This window comes from Eschrichtius robustus, chromosome 20 (assembly GCF_028021215.1).
Source record: "Eschrichtius robustus isolate mEscRob2 chromosome 20, mEscRob2.pri, whole genome shotgun sequence".
Taxonomy (NCBI): Eukaryota; Metazoa; Chordata; class Mammalia; order Artiodactyla; family Eschrichtiidae; genus Eschrichtius; species Eschrichtius robustus.
Genome location: NC_090843.1, coordinates 57,299,400 through 57,320,237, shown reverse-complemented (window position 1 = coordinate 57,320,237; position 20,838 = coordinate 57,299,400). Strand labels below are relative to the sequence as shown.

Genomic DNA, 20,838 nt, shown 5'->3' with positions numbered 1-20,838 from the left:
CGTTGCTGCGCGCAGGCTTTCTCTAGTTGCAGCAAGCGGGGGGCTTCGCTTTGTTGTGGTGCGCGGGCTTCTCATTGCGGTGGCTCCTCTTGCTGCAGAGCACGGGCTCTAGGCGCGGGGGCTTCAGTAGTTATGGCTTGCAGGCTCTAGAGCGCAGGCTCAGTAGTTGTGGCGCACGGGCTTAGTTGCTCTGTGGCATGAGAGATCTTCCTAGGCCAGGGCTTCAACCCATGTCCCCTGCACTGGCAGGCAGATTCTTAACCAGAGTGCCATGAGGGAAGTCCCAATATCTATGTAATATCTTTGTATGGTAAGATATCATAACTAGTCTTATCATGGTGATCATGTTGAAATGTATAGAAATATCGAATAAGTATGTTGTGTAACAGGAACTAGCATAGTGTCGTAGGTCAACTGTACTTCAAAAAGAAACTCACTTATAGAAAAAGAGATCAGATGTGTGGTTACTGGGGCAGGTGGGAATTGGATGAAGGCAGTCAAAGGGTACAAACTTCCAGTTATAAGATAAATAAGTACTAGGGATGTAATGTACAACATGAGAAATAACACTGCTGTAAGTTATATATGAAAGTTAAGAAAGTAAATCCTGCGTTCTCATCACAAGGAAAAATACTTTTTATTTCTTTAATTTTGTATCTATACGAGATGATGGATGTTCACTAAACTTATTGTGAGCATCATTTCATGATATATGTAAGTCAGATCATTATGCTGTACACCTTAAATTTATCCAGTTCTAGATGTCAGTTTTATCTCAATAAAACTGGAAGAAAAAAAATAATAGAATGGCTCAAACCAATCCCAAACTTTGTTTTCCCACTGCCTGCTGTCCGGTCAATTCCTGGCATCTCCAACCATTCCTTTATGTGTTTCATTCATTCCACAAAAATATGAATGCCTACTGTGTTGTTACAAGAGCAGTTGTATCACCTAATCAGCCTGAGGTCTTTTTCAGAGGTCTTTTTGAGTGCCAACCTCAGTGTTCTGGGAAAACTGAGGAAGTGATGCAGTTGATGAATCTAGGTTAGGTGTTTGTGTGTGTGTCTCATTCCAGTGGTCAAGGGCCCCACCCTTCCCTTCATGACTGTGGGACCAGATGAGAAGAGAGAGATGCTTGGTGGGAGCTTGATAGTGTGTCAGCCCTCCCCACAACCTGGACCTTATCTTTGTCTGAAATATATGGCATTGTTGTTTGAAAGGCATCTTTTTAGTAAAAAGTTATGAACCTCTTATTAGTTGGGATTATTTTTGCTTTTGATCGAAGAGAAAGGAAGAAGTAAATACTAATTCTAGAATCTAATGCTTTAACAGCAAAGCAGGAGTTAGCAGAGGTGGCCCATGCTGCAGAGATCCTACTAAGGGCCGTGAATGGATATAGGTGACCTATATGTATATGGATATAAGTCAGGGAAGGGAGGAGACTCAGGAATGGGACAAGGGATGGAGTGCAGGTCACAGATGGGTCAACATACCATGACTTAGTGACATAAAAAGGTGAAATTCACAAACAGCTGTAATGGAAACTAGTGGGACAATTGAGGAATTGCAAATATGGGCAACATATTAGGTAATAGTAGTCTCTCAATTGTTAAATTTCTTGACTGATAATCATATCATGACTGTGTAAGAGAACATCCTTAATCTTAGGAAATACCATATAAATATTTAGGCATGTGGGAGTATTGAAGTGTAAAGTATCATGATGATACAACTTACTCCCAAATGGTTCAAGGTATAGAAAAAGCATATGTGACAAAATATCAATATTTGATTAAGTGAAAGGTATATGGGTGTCTGTTGTACTGCTATTCTGTTAAGTTTTCTATGGATATGAGAAAAATTTTTAATGTGAAATGTCCTTTCTTCTTGGCTCCAGTCACTTGGGTTGGTGGAGTTTCCCAACCTTTTATCCAGAATGTCTGTCCCCCAGACAACAGACACTGCTCTCGAAAGCCCTTATGCCCTTACATCTCGCCACTATCCCTACCCCCTCATGGACCCAACAGCTCTCTTCCAGGGCTCCCACTGTGCTCTATGATTACAGAACAAATTCACTTCCTGGCATTCTATTTAGCTTCCTCTTCCCCAGGAGCCTGAGATGTCCTTGGAGACAGTGACTGGGTAGTCCTCCTTTGTGTTCCTTCTAGCATTCGGCATCATGTGTGGCCTACAGGAAGTACATTACAGGTGTAGTGCGTGTTGCGGAAGCAGTGAGTGAGTGAATGGCTCGCTGGAAGCAGAGAGAAACAGAGATCGTTCGTGGAGTGTGATAAATGAAGGCAAGTAACCTCCAGGCTGGTTGTCAGGGACTGAAATGATCAACATGTAAATGGGTGCAGATTCTTGGTGTTTAAGACTCAAAAAAGTGGCCTAAGGGACTTCCCTGGTGGTCCAGTGGTTAAGACCCTGTGCTTCCACTGCAGGGGGCACAGGTTCGATCCCTGGTCGGGGAGCTAAGATCCTGCATACCGCGGGGTGCAGCCAAAAAAAAAAAAAAAAAAAAAGTGTGGCTTAAGCGATGTGCCACCACATGGGAGCTGGGGAAACAAAGAAGAGGGTAGACTGAGAGGGGTCAGAGAGGTGAAGAAATCTGGGGCAAAACTGAGTTATCAAATTGGGAAACATCAGAGCAGCATGAGATTAGGGAGACCAAGTATAATCACAAAGGACTGAAAGCGGGCAGCTTCCTCTTGAACTCTGGATCACACGCAGGATCCGTTTACTTACCGTTTACTAATGACTCCTCCAGGCCCAGCGTTTGCCAGGAATCACAGGGAGAAAAGAATACATAGCACCCGAGCCTTATGCAGGAGGTGCTACAGATGAGAGAGTGTTCAGGGAAGTCCGCTGGGCAGGTTGCAGCACCCTTGGCATCTGAAAGCAGCTCTCCACCTGGGCCCGGGGCAGGTAGAGACCTGAAAGGGGGAGAGTGAACCAGGCACGTGGACTGGAGATCAGTGTGACCCTGGGGAGACAGAGGCCCGGGAGGTGGCCCCCGTGGGCGCCACAGGATCTGTGCCCTGAGAGCTGCCCCTGGAAGGGTCTCCTTGGCTTGCAGGGGGCAGGGGCAGCGCAGTCCCAGGGGCCCTACAGCCCCAGCCCGTGCTTTGTTGTTGCCTTCAGCCTTTTCAGAGGGAGAGGGCTGGGACAGGCGCTGTGTGAGAAGAACGCTGGGTGACCTCAGCCTGACAGGATAAACTCTGCTGAACCTTCTACAAACACGCCCGTCAGTTGGAGAGCTGGCTCTTGCAGAGCTTATCAGGTTGTGGGTGAGGCTTGCTTGTTGCGCACTTTCAGCTCCGGAAGGGACTGAGGGGAACCTCAGTTATCTGTGCTTGTGACACCTCCCAGGTCCCTTCAGGGATTCCTCCTCAGTGACTCATTCACTTGTTCATTCATTTGGTGGTGACTGAGTCCCCCGCCTCAAACCAGGAATCTGGGACTTGGCAATACTGCAGTGGACAAACCACAACAAAAGAGTCTCTGCTCTGATGGTGCTTTACATTCTGCTGGGAGGTGACAGCTCCAAATAAACTCATACTAAATCGCGTATGTCAGGTGGTGCTAAGTGCTACAAAGTGGAGCGTGGGGGGAAGCAGGGGAAGGGCTTGATGATGGCAGGTGGGGACAGGAGGGGGTGATTTTATTTTCTCTTTAATTTTTTGGCCGTGCCACGCAGCATGTGGGATCTTAGTTCCCCAACCACAGATCGAACCCTTGCCCCCTACAGTGGAAGTGCATAGTCTTACCCACCGGACAGCCAGAGAAGTCCCAGGAGAGGTGATTTCAGATGGGATGTCCAAAGCCCCTGTGAAAACGTCAGCTCTCTGCCTCTGTTAGGGGTGACCAGAGCCTGAGACCTGCCTGGGGAGCTCTGCCTCTCCCTGGAGGTTGTGACAGGAACCGTGCGCGAGGCTGAGGACCTGGCCCTCCGCAGCAGACAGAAAGCGTGCAGAGAACGTGCCAGGAGCAGAGCGGGGTGGGCAGTGGCCTGCACAGTGGCCTGCACAGTGGCCACAGTGCCTGGGTGGAGATCGGGGTGGTACAGAGCCTGCCCGTGGCCAACGCCCTCACTACCCCATCTTCTCCCCTCTCCTTCCTGTGCATAATCTTGCTCTCCCCCTTTTCTCGCCTTCCAACTCCCCCACTGAGTTCTGCCCCCACCACCCTTCTGAGACTGCTCTGCCCAAACCCACTGATCACTGACAAATCCCATGGACGTTTCTCAGCAGCACTGATGCTTTCCCTCTCCCGTTTGAAGCTCTTCTCTCGTTTTCTGGGACATCACCCTCTCCAAGTTCCCTTCACTCTTCTTTAAAGGCTCCTCTTGCCCTTAAAATGTTGGTGTTTTCTGCGTTCCATACACAGCCTACTTTTTTCACTCAAATCATATTCCTGGGGTGACTTGCCCCCTCCCAAATCTCTCTGCAGCCCCGATTCCTCTCCTGAGCTCCAAACCCCACATACCCAGCTGCTTGCTATCCTAGAGGAACTGCTCAAAGTGTTCTAATTATTGCCAGGTTGTGAATCCCTTTAGAGAAGGATCTCAAATAATGTATTATTTATTTCCGCAATGCCTGCTACCCTGCTTGTACCCCATAAGCGCTCAAGAACCCCCAAATTACTTCAATCTTGGCCATAGGCCCTGCCGTTTGGGGGATTATCTATAGTTTCTAGCTAGCTATCCTCTCAAAGCCCCATCTCTGGGGGATTGTAAGCAATGACACTGATACATGGTACTGAGAGATGGCAGAAGACTAATCTGCTTCCTGGGAAAAAGTGGAAAGACTTGGAGACTGTCCCCAGGCAAGGCCCAGCCAGCCTTTGGCAAGAGTCCCCAGAACTGAAGCATTCACAGATACCAGAGAGCAGGCCAAAGGGCACTCTTAGACAGCCGACAGCCCGCCCTGCGCGTCCCTGCCCATGGCCACTGCCCAAAGTCATGCTTCAACATCCGCCACCTACACCAGTGTTCATTTCCTCTCTGACCCCTCAGGCTCCTGCTCTCCTCCACGGGCTGCCAAAGCTGATGGAAGATAGAACTTGTCGCTTCCCTCCTCCAGGTTAAACGTTAAAGGAATCCCTGCCACCTAGAGAAAAGCCCAAACTCCTGGGCAGATCTTTCAAGGCCCGCCACTAACCCATCCACCCACATCCCCACCCCCCCTTTTATCACCTGATCCAGGCTCTCCTAAGCCCCCACCCATCTCTGTATCCCCCTCTTTCTGCTAAACCACAACTTCCTATACTATGCAGTTGCTTGAGAAGCCCAAAGACAGAACCATATTCTGACCCCTATGAAATTCTACCATGCAACTTTAAAAAAAATCCTTGTCAGACAATTCCAAATACATGCTAGCCTTCCGACTTTGTGTCCCACGAAAATTTAGTACACAGCTCTCCATCCACGTTACTTAGAGGAATTTTGAGCAAGGTCTGGAACACAGCCCAAGAAATCTCCAGGATGACCCTGATCTATTGTCCTTTGGGTATGATTATTAACTGCTTGAATAATTTAACTCTCCTAATATGTGGCCACCATTCTCTACACTGGCCACAAGCATATTGGGAGACTGATGAAGAGCTTGCTGAAGTCAAGCACTCTCCCCATTTCCTGGGCTATCGATCCAGAAACCCAGAAGGGCTAGTCTGATAGGCCCTGTTCTGAATTGTGAACCCATTCTGGTTCCTACCAGTTATTTTGGTCAAGCTTAAACACACTTTAGTAACCTACTCTTCCTACCCGATATTGGAACATATCATAAAGCCACAATCAATAAGTGTGCACAGGCAGATCAATGGAGTAGAACACTAGGTCAAGAAATAGACCCAAATACACACGTACAGGAATTTAGAGTGTAGCAAAGGTGGCATTTCAAATCAGGGAAAGGTGGGTTGTTTAATAAATGACATTGGGACAAAACAGTAAAGCCAGATCTGTACCTCATGCCTTACACTATGATAAATTCCAAATGGATGAAAGATTTAAATATAAAAACTAAAATCATAAAAGAATTAATATTATGAAAGGATGGGATCTTAAAAATACTAGAAAAGGAAGTGAGAATCTTCTAACAATCTCAGAATGGTGAGGGCTTTTTAAAAGTATGACTCAAAACCTAGGAGCTTTAAAAGACTTATTGATAAATGCAATTAATAAAAATAAAAATGTTCAACCTGGCAAAAACCACTATAAGCAGTCAAAAGACACCCTATTACCTCTGACTTCATCGCCTCTTTTTCAAGCTCCCTGGCCTCCCTGCTTTCCTTCAACACCCCAAGAATGCTCCCACTTCAGGACCTTCTAATTGCTGTGCCTTCGGCCTGGAAAACTCTTCCCCCAGAAACCCATGGTCTTTCCCCCCCCCACCAACTCCTTTGGGTCTTTTTTTTTTCTTTTCTTTTTTTGGCCACAAGACTTGAGGGATCTTAGTTCCCCAACCAGGGATCAAACCCATGCCCTCAGCAGTGAAAGCGCCAAGTCCTAACCACTGGACTCCTTTGGGTCTTTATTTCACTATCACATTCTCAGCAAGACCTTCCTTGACCACCCAACTTAAAATTCGCATGCGCGTGCACACACACACACACTCACACACACACAAGTGCAGTAACATGTAGATATATGGGTATTCTCAGTATAATTCTTTCAACTTTTCTTAACGTCTGAAAATTTTCATAATAAAATGTTGAAAAACATCCACACAAACCTATTCCTCTTTCCTTGTTTTCCCACTGGACACGTCACCACCACCTAACATACATTTTACGTATTTATCTACCCCGCCCCGCTTGAGGGCTGTTCACTGCTCCATCTCCAGTTTGTAAAACAGGTGCCTATTGCTATACCAACATTAAATTCCTGGTTTTAATATTGTACTATGAACATGTAAAGCTGGGAAAAATGGGGAAGGGGGCTTTGTCACTCCCACCCCCTCTAGACTTTGCAACCTCCTGTGAATCTATAATTATTTCAAAATATATGTATTAATGAGAGAGCAGTACCTAGTACATAACTGGTACTCAGTATTTGTCAAAGGAATCAACCCCATGACTTAGTGAAATTATATGATTTATATTAAGTGATAAAACACTACTACTTGTGTGAAAAAGGGAAGTATTTTCATATTTGCTTGTGTATGCATACATTATCTCTGGAAGAAAATATAAAACTGCTAATACTGGCTGCTCAGGTAAAAAAGTCTGGGTGACTAGAGAACAGGGGCAAGAAGACTTTTCAACAAACGTTTTGTACCTCTTGCGTTTTGAACCAAGTGAATATATTATCCATTCAGAATACAATTTAAATTAGAAAATTTTCTGTTCTGGCGTCTTCCTCAGGGTCAATGTCAGTCAACTTTACCTATCTACAGCTTCCAGGATTCAGGTTCTTTGCATTTTTGAAAAATCACTATTGCAGGAGTTTTCACACCTATGCACCTTTGTCCTTGTGGTGATCCTTAAGCCCCCTCCACCTAAAAAACAAACAGCTGTAAAAGACATTTTTTAAAAATATAAGGAAATTTGAATACCACACTACAGCTGACCCTTGAACAATGAGGATTTCAACTGCATGGGTCCACTTACACACCTTTTTTTTCCACTTGTAAATACTACAGTAATACATGATCTGAGGTTGGTTGACTCCTCAGATGCAGAACTTCGGATGCAGAGGGCCAACTCTGTTTTGACTGCTCAGAGGGTTGGCACCCCTAACCCCCCACGTTGTTCAAGGGTCAACTGTATATAGTTGGTACTATTGAATTACTGTTACTTTTCTTAGGTTTGTTAGTGGTATTGTGATTATGTAGAAAAATGTCCTTCATCTTAGGAGATAATGCTGAAGAGTTTAGAGGTGAGGGGCGATGCTGTCTGCAACTTTTATGTGATCCAACAACAAAAAAATGTGTATAGATATAAATGTATTGACTATAGAGACATACGTGCATGTGTAAATACACGTCTACACGTAGATACAGACGTAGTTACAGAGATAAAAACTCACATGGCAAAGGTTAATTGGTCAATCCATGGAAAGGTTATATACTGTACTGTTCTTTCAGCTTTTCTGCAGGTTTAAAATTTTTCAAAATAACAAGTTGAGGGGAAAATTTTTTTGACAATTTAAATTTGTACTTTATTTTTGCATAAATGGTATAACCATCCATAATAATTACCTCTTTTTAAATTTAATTTTTATTTTATATTGAGGTATAGTTGATTTACAATGTTGTGTTAGTTTCAGGTGTACAGCAGAGTGGTTCAGTTATACATGTATCCATTCTTTTTCAGATTCTTTTCCCATATAGGTTATTACAGAATATTGAGTAGAGTTCCCTGTGCTGTACAGTAGGTCCTTGTTGGTTATCTATTTTATATATAGTAGTGTGTGTATGTTAATCCCAACGTCCTAATTTATTCTCCCCCCCCCCCCCCGCCACCACCTTTCCCCTTTGGTAACCAAAGTCTTGGTTTTGAAGTCTGTGAGTCTGTTTCTCTTTTGTAAATAAGTTCATTTGTATCATCTTCCTAAATTCCACATGTAAGTGATATATGATATTTGTCTTTCTCTGTCTGACTTCACTTAGAATGATAATCTCTAGGTCCATCCATGTTGCTGCAAATGGCATTATTTCATTTCTTTTTATGGCTGAGTAATATTCCATTGTATATATGTACCACATCTTCTTTATCCATTCCTCTGTCAATGGACATTTAGGTTGCTTCCATGTCTGGCTATTGTAAATAGTGCTGCAGTGAACATTGGAGTGCATGTATCTTGTTTTTGTTTTTTTCTACGTGTGTGTGTGTGTGTTTGTGTGTGTGTATGTGTGTGTGTTTATTTCCTTTGTTAAGTATCACATGCCATTTTTTTTTTCTTATCAGTCATCAATTTTATACACATCAGTGTATACATGTCAATCCCAATTGCCCAATTCAGCACACCCCCACCCCACCGCGGTTTTCCCCCCTTGGTGTCCATACGTTTGTTCTCTACATCTGTGTCTCAACTTCTGCCCTGCAAACCGGTTCATCTGTACCATTTTTCTAGGTTCCACATACATGCGTTAATATACGATATTTGTTTTTCTCTTTCTGACTTACTTCACTCTGTATGACAGTCTCTAGATCCATCCACGTCTCAACAAATGACTCAATTTCGTTCCTTTTTATGGCTGAGTAATATTCCATTGTATATATGTACCGCCGCTTCTTTATCCATTCGTCTGTCGATGGGCATTTAGGTTGCTTCCATGACCTGGCTATTGTAAATAGTGCTGCAGTGAACATTGGGGTGGATGTGTCTTTTTGAATTACGGTTTTCTCTGGGTATATGCCCAGTAGTGGGATTGCTGGGTCCTATGGTAGTTCTATTTTTAGTTTTTTAAGGAACCTCCATATTATTCTCCATAGTGGCTGTTTCAGTTTACATGCCCACCAACAGTGCAAGAGGATTCCCTTTTCTCCACACCCTTTCCAGCATTTGTTGTTTGTAGATTTTATGATGATGCCCATTCTAACTGGTGTGAGGTGATACCTCATTGTAGTTTTGATTTGCATTTCTCTAATAATTAGTGATGTTGAGCAGCTTTTCATGTTCTTCTTGGCCATCTGTATATCTTCTTTGGAGAAATGTCTACTTAGGTCCTCTGCCCATTTTTGGATTGGGTTGTTTGTTTCTTTAATATTGAGCTGCCTGAGCTGTTTATATATTTTGGAGATTAATCCTTTGTCCGTTGATTCGTTTGCAAATATTTTCTCCCATTCTGAGGGTTGTTTTTTCATCTTGTTTATGGTTTCCTTTGCTGTGCAAAAACTTTTAAGTTTCATTAGGTCCCATGTGTTTATTTTTTTGTTCTTATTTCCATTACTCTAGGAGGTGGATCAAAAAAGATCTTGCTGTGATTTATGTCAAAGAGTGTTCTTCCTATGTTTTCCTCTAAGAGTTTTATAGTGTCCGGTCTTACATTTAGGTCTCGAATCCATTTTGAGTTTATTTTTGTGTATGGTGTTAGGGAATATTCTAATTTCATTCTTTTACATGTAGCTGTCCAGTTTTCCCAGCACCACTTATTGAAGAGACTGTCTTTTCTCCATTGTATATCTTTGCCTCCTTTGTCATAGACTAGCTGACCATAGGTGCGTGGGTTTATCTCTGGGCTTTCTATCTTGTTCCAATGATCTATGTTTCTGTTTTTGTGCCAGTACCATATTGTCTTGATTACTGTAGCTTTGTAGTATAGTCTGAAGTCAGGGAGTCTGATTCCTCCAGCTCCGTTTTTTTCCCTCAAGACTGCTTTCGCTATTTGGGGTCTTTTGTGTCTCCATACACATTTTAAGATGATTTGTTCTAGTTCCATAAAAAATGCCATTGGTAATTTGATAGGGATTGCATTGAATCTGTAGATTGCTTTGGGTAGTATAGTCATTTTCACAATATTGATTCTTCCAATCCAAGAACATGGTATATCTCTCCATCTGTTGGTATCATCTTTAATTTCTTTCATCAGTGTCTTATAGTTTTCTGCATACAGGTCTTTTGTCTCCCTAGGTAGTTTTATTCCTAGGTATTTTATTATTTTTGTTGCAATGGTAAATGGGAGTGTTTCCTTAATTTCTCTTTCGGATTTTTCATCATTAGTGTATAGGAATGCCGGAGATTTCTGTGCATTAATTTTGTATCCTGCAACTTTACCAAATTCATTGATTAGCTCCACTAGTTTTCTAGTGGTATCTTTAGGATTCTCTATGTATAGTATCATGTCATCTGCAAATGGTGACAGTTTTACTTCTTCTTTTCCAATTTGGATTCCTTTTATTTCTTTTTCTTCTCTGATTGCCATGGCTAGGACTTCCAGAACTATGTTGAGTAATAGTGGTGAGAGTGGACATCCTTGTCTCGTTCCTGATCTTAGAGGAAATGCTCTCAGTTTTTCACCATTGAGAATGATGTTTGCTGTGGGTTTGTCGTATGTGGCCTTTATTATGTTAAGGTAGGTTCCCTCTATGCCCACTTTCTGGAGCGTTTTTATCATAAATGGGTGTTGAATTTTGTCAAAAGCCTTTTCTGCATCTATTGAGATGATCATCTGGTTTTTCTTCTTCAATTTGTTAATATGGTGTATCACATTGATTGATTTGCATATACTGAAGAATCCTTGCACCCCTGAGATAAATCCCACTTGATCGTGGTGTATGATCCTTTTAATGTGTTGTTGGATTCTGTTTGCTAGTATTTTGTTGAGGATTTTTGCATCTATATTCATCAGTGATATTGGTCTGTAATTTTCTTTTTTTGTAGTATCTTTGTCTGGTTTTGGTATCAGGGTGATGGTGGCTTCGTAAAATGAGTTTGGGAGTGTTTCTTCCTCTGCAATTTTTTGGAAGAGTTTGAGAAGGATGCGTGTTAGCTCTTCTCTAAATGTTTGTTAGAATTTACCTGTGAAGCCATCTGGTCCTGGACTTATGTTTGTTGGAAGATTTTTAATCACAGTTTCTATTTCATGACTTGTGATTGGTCTGTTCATATTTTCTATTTCTTCCTGGTTCAGTCTTGGAAGGTTATACCTTCCTGAGAATTTGTCCATTTCTTCCAGGTTGTCCATTTTATTGGCATAGAGTTGCTTGTAGTAGTCTCTTAGGATGATTTGTATTTCTGCGGTGTCTATTGTAACTTCTCCTTTTTCATTTCTAATTTTATTGATTTGAGTCCTCTCCCTCTTTTTCTTGATGAGTCTGGCTAATGGCTTATCAATTTTGTTTATCTTCTCAAAGAACCAGCTTTTAGCTTTATTGATCTTTGCTATTGTTTGCTTTGTTTCTATTTCATTTATTTCTGCTCTTATCATTATGATTTCTTTCCTTCTGCTAACTTTGGGTTTTGTTTGTTCTTCTTTCTCTAGTTCCTTTAGGTGTAAGGTTAGATTGTTTACTTGAGATTTTTCTTGTTTCTTTAGGTAGGCTTGTATAGCTATAACTTCCCTCTTAGAACTGCTTTTGCTGCATCCCATAGGTTTTGAATCGTCGTGTTTTCCTTGTCATTTGTCTCTAGGTATTTTTTGATTTCCTCTTTGATTTCTTCAGTGATCTCTTGGTTATTTAGTAATGTATTGTTTAGCCTCCATGTGTTTGTGTGTTTTACGTTTTTTTCCCTGTAATTTATTTCTAATCTCATAGCATTGTGGTCAGAAAAGATGCTTGATATGATTTCAATTTTCTTAAATTTACTGAGGCTTGATTTGTGACCCAAGATGTGATCTATCCTGGAGAATGTTCCGTGCGCACTTGAGAAGAACGTGTAATCTGCTGTTTTTGGATGGAATGTCCTATAAATATCAAATCTATCTGGTCTATTGTGTCATTTAAAGCTTGGGTTTCCTTATTAATTTTCTGTTTGGATGATCTGTCCATTGGTGTAAGTGAGGTGTTAAAGTCCCCCACTATTATTGTGTTACTGTGGATGTCCTCTTTTATAGCTGTTAGCAAGTTGCCTTATGTATTGAGGTGCTCCTATGTTGGGTGCATATATATTTATAATTGTTATATCTTCTTCTTGGCTTGATCCCTTGATCATTATGTAGTGTCCTTCCTTGTCTCTTGTAACATTCTTTATTTTAAAGTCTATTTTATCTGATATGAGTATTGCTACTCCAGCTTTCTTTTGATTTCCATTTGCATGGAATATCTTTTTCCATCCCCTCACTTTCAGTCTGTATGTGTCCCTAGGTCTGAAGTGGGTCTCTTGTAGACAGCATATATATGGGTCTTGTTTTTGTATCCATTCAGCAAGCCTGTGTCTTTTGGTTGGAGCACTTAATCCATTCCCTTTTAAGGTAATTATCAATACGTATATTCCTATGACCATTTTCTTAATTGTTTTGGGTTTGTTTGTGTAGGTCCTTTTCTTCTCTTGTGTTTCGCACTTAGAGAAGTTCCTTTAGCATTTGTTGTAGGGCTGGTTTGGTGGTGCTGAATTCTTTTAGCTTTTGCTTGTCTGTAAAGCTTTTGATTTCTCCATCAAATCTAAATGAGATCCTTGCCGGGTAGAGTAATCTTGGTTGTAGGTTCTTCCCTTTCATCACTTTAAGTATGTCATGCCACTCCCTTCTGGCTTGTAGAGTTTCTGCTGAGAAATCAGCTGTTAACCTTATGGGAGTTCCCTTGTATGTTATTTGTCATTTTTCCCTTGCTGTTTTCAATAATTTTTCTTTGTCTTTAGTTTTTGCCAATTTGATTACTATGTGTCTCAGCATGTTTCTCCTTGGGTTTATCCTGTATGGGACTGTCTGCGCTTCCTGGACTTGGGTGGCTATTTCCTTTCCCATGTTAGGGAAGTTTTCAACTATAATCTCTTCAAATATTTTCTCTGGTCCTTTCTCTCTCTCTTCTCCTTCTGGGACCCCTATAATGCGAATGTTGTTGCGTTTCATGTTGTCCCAGAGGTCTCTTAGGCTGTCTTCATTTCTTTTCATTCTTTTTTCTTTAGTCTGTTCTGCAGCAGTGAATTCCACCATTCTGTCTTCCAGGTCACTTATCCGTTCTTCTGCCTCAGTTATTCTGCTATTGATTCCTTCTAGTGTAGTTTTCATTTCAGTTATTGTATTGTTCATCTCTGTTTGTTCCTTAATTCTTCTAGGTCTTTGTTAAACATTTCTTGCATCTTCTCAACCTTTGCCTCCATTCTTATTCCGAGGTCTTGGATCATCTTCACTATCATTATTCTGAATTTATTTTCTGGAAGGTTGCCTATCTCCACTTCATTTAGTTGTTTTTCTGGGGTTTTATCTTGTTCCTTCATTTGGTATATAGCCCTCTGCCTTTTCATCTTGTCTATCTTTCTGTGAATGTGGTTTTTGTTCCACAGGCTGCAGGATTGTAGTTATTCTTGCTTCTGCTGTCTGCCCTCTGGTGGTTGACGCTATCTAAGAGGCTTGATGGGAGGCTCTGGTGGTGGGTAGAGCTCCATGTATCTTTTTGAATTACGGTTTTCTCCAGATACATGCCCAAGAGTGGGATTGCTGGATAATATTGTAGTTCTATTTTTAGTTTTTTAAGGAACCTCCATACTGTTCTCCATAGTAGTTGTACCAATTTGCATTCCCTCCAATAGTGTAGGAGGGTTCCCTTTTCTCCACACCCTCTCCAGCATTTATTGTTTGTAGATTTTGAAAAGCTTATTTATTTATTTGGCTGCACTAGGTCTTAGTTGCAGCACGCAGGATCTTCATTGTGGCATGCGGGATCTTTTTATTTGTGACACATGAGATCTTTAGTTGTGGCATGTGGGATCTCTTAGTTGCGGCATGCGGGCTCTTAGTTGCATCATGTGGGATCTAGTTCCCCAAACCCGGGCCCCCCTGCATTGGGAGCATGGACTCTTAACCACTGGACCACCAGGGAAGTCCCTGTTTGTGGATTTTTTGATGATGGCCATTCTGACCGGTGTGAGGTGATACCTCATTGTAGTTTTGATTTGCATTTCTCTAATAATTAGTGATGTTGAGCATCTTTTCATGTGCCTCTTGGCCATCTGTATGTCTTCTTTGGAAAAATGTCTATTTAGATCCTCTGCCCTTTTTTTTTTTTTTAATTATTAGCACCTTTAATTTTATTTATTTATTTATTTATTTATTGGCTGTGTTGGGTCTTTGTTTCAGTGCGAGGGCTTCCTCTTGTTGTGGCAAGCGGGGGCCACTCTTCATCGCGGTGTGCTGGCCTCTCACTGTCACGGCCTCTCTTGTTGCGGAGCACAGGCTCCAGACGCGCAGCCTCAGTAGTTGTGGCGCACGGGCCCAGTTGCTCCACGGCATGTGGGATCCTCCCAGACCAGGGCTCGAACCTGTGTCCCCTGCATTGGCAGGCAGATTCTCAACCACTGCGCCACCAGGGAAGCCCTCTGCCCATTTTTTGATTGGGTTGTTTGTTTTGTTGTTGTTGTTTTTTATTTTTTCTGATATTGAGCTGCATGAGCTGTTTGAATACTGTGGAGATTAATCCTTTGTTGGTTGCTTTGTTTGCAAATATTTTCTCCCATTCTGTGGGTTGTCTTTTCATTTTGTTTATGGTTTCCTTTGCTAAGCAAAAGCTTTTAAGTTTCATTAGGTCCCATTTGTTTATTTTTGTTTTTATTTTCATTACTCTATGAGGTAGATCCAAAAAGATCTTGCTGTGATTCATGTCAAAGAGTGTCCTGCCTCTGTTTTCCTCTAAGGGTTTTATAGTATCTGGTGTTACATTTAGGTCTTTAATCCATTTTGAGTTTATTTTTGTGTATGGTGTTAGAGAAGGTTCTAATTTCATTCTTTTACATGTACCTGTCCAGTTTTCCCAGCACCACTTACTGAAGAGACCATCTTTTCTCCATTGTATATTCTTTCCTCCTTTGTCATAGATTAATTGACCATAGGTGTGTGGGTTTATTTCTGGGCTCTCTATCCTGTTCCGTTGATGTATATTTCTGTTTTTGTGCCAGCATCATACTGTCTTGATTACTGTAGTTCTGTAGTATAGTTTGAAGTCAGGGAGTCTGATTTCTCCAGCTCCGTTTTTCTTTCTCAGAATTGCTTTGGCTATTCAGGGTCTTTTGTGTTTCCATACAAATTAAAAAATTTTTGTTCTAGTTCTGTGGAAAATGCCATTGGTAATTTGATAGGGATTGCATTGAATCTGTAGATTGCCTTGGGTGGTATAATCATTTTGATAATACTGATTCTTCCAATCCAAGAACATAGTATATCCTTCCATCTGTTTGTGTCATCTTTGATTTCTTTCATCAGCATCTTATAGTTTTCAGAGTACAGGTATTTCGCCTCCTTAGGTAGGTTTATTCCTAGGTATTTTATTCTTTTGGGTGTGATAGTAAATGGGATTGTTTCCTTAATTTCTCTTTCTGATCTTTCATTGTTAGTATATAGAAATGCAACAGATTTCTGTGTATTAATTTTGTATCCTGTAACCTTACCAAATTCATTGATGAGCTCTAGTAGTTTTCTGGTAGCATCTTTAGGATTTTCTATGGATAGTATCATGTCATCTGCAAACAGTGACAGTTTTACTTCTTTTTTTCCAAGTTGGATTCCTTTTATCTCTTTATTTCTCCCTGATTGCCATGGCTAGGACTTCCAAAACTATGCTGAATAAAAGTGGCAAGAGTGGACATCCTTGTCTTGTTACTGATCTTAGAGGAAATGCTTTCAGCTTTTCACCATTGAGTATGATGTTAGCTGTGAGTTTGTCATATATGGCATTTATTATGTTGAGGTAGGTTCCCTCTATGTACACTTTCTGGAGAGTTGTGTTTTTTTTTATCATAAATGGGTACTGAATTTTGTCAAAAGCTCTTTCTGCATCTACTGAGATGATCGTATGGTTTTTATTCTTTAATTTGTTAATGTGGTGTATCACACTGATTGATTTGTGGATATTGAAAAATCATTGCATCCCTGGGATAAATGCCACTTGATTGTGGTGTATGATCCTTTTAATGTATTGTTGGATTCGGTTTGCCAGTATTTTGTTGAGAATTTTTGCGTCTATGTTCATCAGTGTTATTGGCCTGTAGTTTTCTTTTTTTGTGGTATCTTTGGTTTTGGTATCAGGGTTGATGATGGTGGCCTCAGAGAATGAGTTTGGGAGTGTTCCTCTGCAGTTTTTTGGAATAGTTTCAGAAGGGTAGGTGTTAACTCTTCTCTAAATGTTTGATAGAATTCGCCTGTGAAGTCATCTGGTCCTGGACTTTTGCTTGTTGGAAGTTTTTTAATCACAGTTTCAATTTCAGTACTTGTGATTGGTCTGTTCATATTTTCTATTTCTTCTTGGTTCAGTCTTGGAAGATTGTACCTTTCTAAGAATTTGTCCATTTCTTCTAGGTTGTCCATTTTATTGGCATATAGTTGCTTGTAGTAAGTAGTCTCTTATGATGCTTTGTATTTCTGTGGTTTCAGTTGTAATTTCTTTTTCATTTCTAATTTTACCGATTTGAGCCCTTTCCCTTTTCTTTCTTGATGAGTCTGGGTGAAGGTTTATTAATTTTGTATATCTTTTCAAAGAGCAGCTTTTAGTTCCATTGATCTTTTCTATTGTTTTCTTCATCTCTATTTCATTTATTTCTTCTCTGATCTTTATGATTTCTTTCCTTCTACTAACTTTGGGTTTTGTTTGTTCTTCTTCCTCTAGTTGCTTTAGGGGTAAGGTTAGGTTGTTTATTTGAGATTTTTCATTTTTCCTGAGGTAAGATTGTATTGCTATAAACTTCCTTCTTAGAATTGCTTTTGCTACGTCCCAAAGGTTTTGGATCATTGTGTTTTCGTTTTCATTTGTCTCTAGGTATTTTTTTTATTTCCTCTTTGATTTCTGTGGTGATCCACTGGTTGTTTAGTAACATATTGTTCAGCCTCCACGTGTTTGTGTTTTTTTTCAGTTTTTTTCTTATAGTTGATTTCTAATCTCATAGCGTTGTGGTCAGAAAAGATGCTTGATACGATTTCAGTTTTCTTTTATAAGTTGATTTATTTATTTTTGGCTGCATTGGGTCTTTGTTGCTGCATGCGGGCTTTCTCTAGTTGCGGCGAGTGGGGGCTACTCTTCGTTGTGGTGCACAGGCTTCTCACTGCGGTGGCTTCTCTTGTTGCTGAGCACAGGCTCTAGGCGTGTGGGCTTCAGTAGTTGTGGCGCGTGGGCTCAGTAGTTGTGGCTTGCAGGCTCTAGAGTGCAGGCTCAGTAGTTGTGGCGCACGGCCTTAGTTGCTCTGCGGCATGTGGGATCTTCCCCGACTAGGGTGCAAACCCGTGTCCCCTGCATTGGCAGGCGGATTCTTAACCACTACGCCACCAGGGAAGTCCTATTTCAATTTTCTTAAATTTACTGCGGTTTGCTTTGTGGCCAGCATGTGATCAATCCTGGAGAATGTTCCATGTGCGGTTGAGAAGAATATGTATTCTGCTGCTTTCAGATGGCATGTTCTATAAATATCAATTAAGTCCATCGGGTCTAATGTGTCATTTAAGACCTGTGTTTCCTTATTGATTTTCTGTCTGGATGGTCTGTCCATTGATGTAAGTGGGGTGTTAAAGTCCCCCACTATTACTGTTACTGTCAATTTCTCCTTTTATGGATGTTAGCATTTGCCTTATATATTGAGGTGCTGCTATATTGGGTGCATATATATTTATGATTGTTATATCTTCTTCTTGGATTGATCCCTTGATCATTATGTAGTGTCCTTCTTTGTCTCTTGTAACAGTCTTTATTTTAAAGTCTATTTTGTCTGATATGAGTATTGCTGCTCCAGCTTTCAATTTCCATTTGCATGAAATATCTTTTTCTATCCCCTCACTTTCAGTCTGTATGTGTCCCTAGATCTGAAGTGGGTCTCTTGTAGACAGCATATACGGGTCTTTGTTTTTCTTAATCCATTCAGCCAGTCTATGTCTTTTGGTTGGAGCATTTAATCTATTTACATTTGAGGTAATTATCGATATGTATGTTGTTATTGCCATTTTGTTAATTGTTAGGATTTGGTTTGTAAGTCTTTTCTCTTCCCTTCCTCTTTCATTCTCTTCTCTGGGGATTTGATGACTATCTTTAGAGTTGTGTTTGGATTGCTTTTTCTTTTTTGTGTGTGTATCTATTGTAGATTTTTTATCTACAGTTACCATGAGGTTTTGATACAGCAGTCTGTATATATACAGGATCGTTTGAAGTTACCGGTCTCTTAATTTCAAATGCATATCCAGTATCCTGCATTTGTGCTCTCCTCTTCTCACAATTGCTGGTTTTGATATCATATTTGTGTGTGGATGATTTCCTACCTTTACTATACTTTTGCCTTTACGATTTGTAATTTTCTTGTTTCTGATTGTGACCTTTTCTTTTCCACCTAGAGAAGTTCCTTTAGCATTTGTTGTAAAGCTGGTTTGGTGGTGCTGAATTCTCTTAGCGTTTGCTTGTCTGTAAAGCTTTGGATTTCTCTGTCGAATCTGAATGAGAGCCTTGCTGGGTCAAGTATTCTTGGTTGTAGGTTTTTTCCCTTTCATCGCTAAATATATTGTGCTATTCCTTTCTGGCCTGCAGGGTTGTGCTGAAAATTCAGCTGATAACCATATGGGGATTCCCTTGTATGTTATTTGCTGCTTTTTCTTTATTGCTTTTAATATTTTCTCTGTCTTTAATTTTCATCAGTTTGATTAATATGTGTCTTGGCATGTTCCTCCTTAGGTTTATTCTGTATGGGACTCTCTGCGCTTCCTGGACATGAGTGTTTCCCTTCCTGTGTTAGGGAAGTTTTCAGCTCTCTCTTCAAATATTTTCTCAGGCCCTTTCTCTCGCTCTTCTCCTTCTGGGACCCCTATAATGTAAATGTTGGTGCGTTTAATGTTGTCCCAGAGGCCTCTTAAGACTGTCCTCGTTTCTTTTCATTCTTTTTTCTTTATTCTGTTCTGCAGCAGCGATTTCCACCAATCTGTCTTCCAACTCACTTATTTATTCTTCTGCCTCATTTATTCTATTGATTCCCTCTAGTGGAATCATTTTCATTTCAGTTATTGTATTGTTCATCTGTTCTTTAAATCTTCTATCTCCTTGTTCTTTAAATCTTCTAGCTCCTTGTTAAACATTTCTTGTATCTTCTTGGTCTGTGCTTCCATTCTTTTTCTGAGATCTTGCATCATCTTTACCCTCATTCTCTGAATTCTTTTTCAGGCAGATTGCCTATCTCCACTTCACTTAGGTGTTCTTCTGGGGTTTTATCTTGTTCCTTCCTATGGAACGTATTTCTCTGCTGTCTCATTTTGTCTAACTTTCTGTGTTTGTGGTTTCCGTTTCAGGCTGCAGACTTGTAGTTCCTTATCCTTCTGGTGTCTGCCCCTGGTGGGCGAGGTTGGTCCAGGGGCTTGTGTAGGCTTCCTGGTGGGAGGGACTGGTGCCTGCCCACTGGTGGGTGGACCTGGATCTTGGCCCTCTGGTGGACAGGGCCATTTCAAGGGGTGTGTTTAGAGGCAGCTGTGTGCTCAGGACATCTTTAGGCAGCCTGTCTGCTGATGGCTGGGGCTGGCTTCCGACACTGTTGGTTGTTTGCCCTGGGAGCCTGCAGGCTGTTGAGTGGGGCCAGGTCTCCATGCCAAAACGGCGACCTCTGGGAGAGCTCACATCAATGAATATTCCCTGGGGCCTCTGCCACCAGTGTCCTTGCCCACACAGTGAGCCACAGCCAACCCCCACCTCCCCAGGAGACCCTCCAAGACAAACAGGTAGGTCTGGCCCAGGCTCCTAAGGAGGTCACTGCCTTGCCCTGGGTCCCAGTGCATGCAAAACCTTGTGTGTGCCCTCCAAGAATGGAGTCTCTGTTTCTCCCAGTCCTGTGTAGCTCCTGCACTCAAGGCCCACTGGTCTTCAAAGCCAAATGCTCTAGTGACTCCTCCTCCCGAGGCCAGACCCCCCAGGCTGGGGAGCCTGACACGGGGCTCAGAACGCTCACTCCTGTGAGAGTACCTCTTCGATATAATTATTTTCCAGCTTGTGGGTCACCCACCTGGTGGGTATGGGATTTGGTATCGCGAAAGCACCCCTCCTACCGTCTTGTTGTGGCTTCTTCTTTGTCTTTGGATGTAGATTATCTTTTTTGGTAGGTTCCAGTCTTTTGTTGATGATTATTCAGCTGTTAGTTGTGATTTTGGTGTTTTCCTGTGACGAGGTGAACTCAAGTTTCCTACTCCGCCATCTTGTCTCCTCCCTCCGAGGGGGTGGAAAAATTTTTTAAACCCCTACTAATCTTCCAAAAATTAGCACAAATGTCACTTCTCAAAGAGGCCCTTCAGGATA

The 20,838-nt window shown here is 41.4% G+C and overlaps 1 long non-coding RNA gene across 3 annotated transcripts in view; it reads left to right on the top strand.

The window, feature by feature from the left end:
* LOC137755110 (uncharacterized) overlaps positions 1-20,838 on the top strand; it is a 164,810-nt gene that overhangs the window by 133,989 nt on the left and 9,983 nt on the right. The gene's annotated exons all lie outside the window — the stretch shown is intronic.